Raw genomic sequence first — 4,114 nt, forward strand, 5'->3', positions numbered from 1 at the left:
TGTAATGAAACTAAATTCACTTTTTTTTCTACTTTCACTTCAGTTGTTTAAGCAGGCTAAGAAAGTCCCCAACAAAACAAAATACACTGCAGCCTCCACGAGAGGTTTCAGGGAGCCTGTTTTTCCCACGATTAAAATTCTCTTGGCAGTATTTTTCATCAGTTTATTTCAATATTAAGACACATCAAATAACACATATGTATTCCTTTCCAACTGTAACTCATTGCTCCAGAAAAGAATTTCATCACAATCAAAAATCAAAAAACTATTTCTAATTATTAAAGCCTTGCCCACTCGTCTTTAGAACTTGAAGTAAATATCAAAATATATCACAACTATAAAAAAAAAATCAATTTTCAGACATCTCTATGTGCAGCTTCTTACCATCGTTTTAATCCAGCACTACAGGAATGACTCTGCTCTCCTAAATCCTGGTGAAAACAGGGTCACTTTGTGTCTAAACTGAAGTTGCTTTTTTTAATTCCAGAGCACGATCTACTTTACATTCCAAGCTATAGGAAATTATTCATCTAACTAACGAATCCTCCAGCAACTTCGACAGCAGACAACCAAATAATCACTCTTAGAAAATAAATTTTTAAAAAAGACAAAAGGAAATCTCAGGTCACTTATCTGTAAACTTACACACACACACAGATGTGGTGTTCACACTTCCACAATCTGGCCATCACCTATAGGAAAATCAAACACTTCTGCCAGGATTTTGTAACTTAAAGTTTAAATCCCGTCTCAACGAGGTATTTTGCCACGTGCCCAGCTTTTAAGAGCAAAATGTCCCACTGCCTGGTGCCATGTGGTTCAGGATGTCGCTACAGCAAAGCTTTAAAAAGAATCGCTAACACATGGAACGGTAAGAAAACGTGTCAAACCATCTGACATTCCAAAACTGAATTTAAAAAAAGCACAGAAATTCTTTTGAGTGCATTAGAACACCTCAACAAGCAGCCTAGAAAAGATCATTTTTGACAAAAAAAAAAAAAAAAAAAAATAAGGGGGAGGGAGGATTTTTTCCAGGAGATTTGGGGCAGGACACAAGCAGAATCTGTGGGATTCCTATGGGATCACACAGCTTCCGTGCGCATTCAGCGTATCATTTGTGGTGCACATCCGAATCAATGAGAAATTAACACTCCTGGTGGTGGAAAAATCAGTAATTTTCAAGGTTTCTTTACTCTTCCAAGGTGGTAAGAACCCCAAATGACTCTTTTCGGTAACATGGGTGGTGAAGGAGCAATCTCATGTCAGGAAGACTTCAAAACACAAACTATTCCTCAAATCTGGGCAGGTGACGCCCTCTGAGAAAGCGGCTCCCGCAGAAAGTATTCACCTCCACCCACTTTCCCACCTCAGCCTGGTGGGCAACTCCTGAGAGGCCAGAAAATAAACCCAAGTAAAGCTCTGCTTTATTTTTACCGTGTTCTTTTTGGTCTTATCTTCTCCATTTTACTCCTTTGCAGCTCCCATTACAAATCCCCTATAAAAGTCTCCGAATATACATTTAAAGCGAAGCTTAGCTGAGATCCAATGCAACAAACTCCAAACCTTTAATGAAATAAAGACTTTGTTTAAACAAAACCAAAACCAAAACAACCTGCAGAGCATCTTTCCTCATGTTATTGTCCAGGAAAATCACCTCCCTTTAATAAAAGTCCTATTTACTTCACACAGCTCTTTGAAAACCACAAGGAACAAAGCCCCAAATTCTCCTTCACCACCTTTCTGCTCGTTTTTCACATCACCTGAAGGACGGTGCCACGCACAAAAATTCTCACAGGTGTTTAACACCCACACGTTTTTGTCCCCAAACACTGACCCACCTCTCTTAATGAAACACAAATTGTTTTGCCTTTTCAAGTTGGGACAGATACGATGAGACTTGAGTGACAAAGTTCTTCAAGAAGTACAATTTCAGAGGAATTCAGTGTCATAAAGACCTCAATAATTTCACAGCATCACAAAATTGGCCATTTCCACTTAGAATAAAGTCCTAAGAGGATCTCCAGTTTACTAAAACCCCTGAGAAATACTACAGAAATTGCAAAAAGGAATTATTCTTCAGACAATACCAAACTGTCCTTAGCTATTCCAGATAAATCCCACTCTTAAGAAATGAAAAACAGATAAGAAATAGGGTAAATCATTCCAGTCATGTCACAGACAGAATTTACTACCCCAGGTATTGAGATGCAAATAAATTTCTACCTGGTCTGGGTATGTGAAATCTGAATATATTGCACAGCGAGTGGAAGCACCTTACCAGTAAAAAGGGGGTGAAGTAGCTTTTGCTTACCACAGTGTACGAGGGGCTTATGTATTTACATTGCTAAATTCAAAGTGTGTTAAAAATTAAACAGAAAAGTCCACTTGTGTTTTAAAAGACTTCAAGGCCAGGCAGGGTTTTGCTTTACAAAGTAAAGATCTGGTTAAATGTTTATTAATACCTAACTCATTGCTTAGAAACACAGAAAACTCCTTTCTGATCCTTCAAAATGAAACCTACTATCCACCAGATTCCAGTACTTGCTCTATTGAATGTGAATTTACTGTATTAATCAGAAAAAGATTATTTTTTCCTCTTTCCTTAGAGTATCATCTGGTTTTCCATTTAACTAGAAATTGCCAAGAAAATGTGATGCTGAAGCATAGCAGACGCAGCTTATCTTCTGATTAAATCTTAAAACTTTGTTCCAGTGGGATATTCAGTCCTCTCCAATTCAGAGCAGTATTTCATCCCGTCTCGACATCCCAACGATGCCATTTTATAAGTACTACGAGTTTCTTGGACTCTTTTCTATCCATTCTGCAAGGAGCAAAGAAGCACCAGATGAAAAGGGCATTTTCCTGCTTGGGATTTTTTTTTTTTTTAAACCTTAAATGTAACCAGGTCTCCTTTCAATTCATCTTCTCTGGGCTTTTTTTGGAGACCTCTTTAAGTCTCACCTATTTTTTTTTTAAGCTGTAGTAAGTGTGAAAATCTTTGACAAAGGGTTGTCTTTATCTAAGTGTTAAGATCTCATTGAGAAAGAGGTGTTAAAAATAAACAAACAAGCCTTTAAAGCAGCCTAAAAGTTGTCTCAAATTAATTCTAGAGGTGCTTCTCTCTCTCTCCACCTGCTCTCTAGCCACAACAGAGCCTGGATTTCTAAATCCAGGAGGAGAAAATAATTAAGAGAAGTAAATAAATCTTTGCATGGTTCTTTAGACATCAGGGGAGTGGGAAAATCAGAAGAGGAGAAACTCATTTCATCTTCACTTCTGCACACTCTCCTCACTGACAGCCCCACTAACCCTTCCAGAAGGTCCAATGTTCAAGCAGGTAAAATTTTATCAGAATAATTACCTTGATTAGAACAGTTACCAGTGGTAAAATTCCATTCATAGTGATAATCGAACACAATTATACCAATATATTTATTTACTTAATGAATATTTTCTGTTTTGGAGAAGAAGTGGTATGCAAAGGAAATGTTTCCAGCTCTGGAAACCTTTCTGAAGAGGAGAGCTCTTCATCAGAGCTTAGAAAATTTATGGGTGCAACGGTAGCTTCCTGGTTCCTAAATTTACTCTTAAAAAGCTAAATATCTGAGAAGTATTTCAACATGAATTTTCAAATTACTAAAAGGAATACAGTTATTAGCTCTAGCAGTCATATTTTTTTTCCTATATGTAGTTTAGAAAGCCACACAAATAACACAACTACCTCGGTGATTACAGAACCAAAGCCACAGGCCTATTGCTAGGAAATGGAAATGCATCCTTGGACTTGTTTGGTTTTGAGGGTTTTTTTTAAATTTTTCCAAGTCTGCATATTTTTGCTGTGAGGCAACGGCGAGGGTGAAAAGAATGGCAAGGCATCAACCTTTTAAATGTCAGTGGCAACAGGGAAAAGTGGATAATAATACCCATCATTTCCCAAAGTATTTTAAAAACAAGTCCTGGAAAAAGTTGCTCCTTCAAATTTGCTTATTCCCTTAATTAAGCAAATGCCTCGTGTCCATATATTTACGCTTTGCCCTGCTAGTGCCTTATGGATGCTGTGCTGATCCACCATGGAAAATAATTAACGACGGCAACAGCGTTCCCCTTGTTTCTG

The sequence above is a fragment of the Antrostomus carolinensis genome, unplaced genomic scaffold (genome assembly GCF_000700745.2).
Source record: "Antrostomus carolinensis isolate BGI_N321 unplaced genomic scaffold, ASM70074v2 scaffold5079, whole genome shotgun sequence".
Lineage (NCBI taxonomy): Eukaryota > Metazoa > Chordata > Aves > Caprimulgiformes > Caprimulgidae > Antrostomus > Antrostomus carolinensis.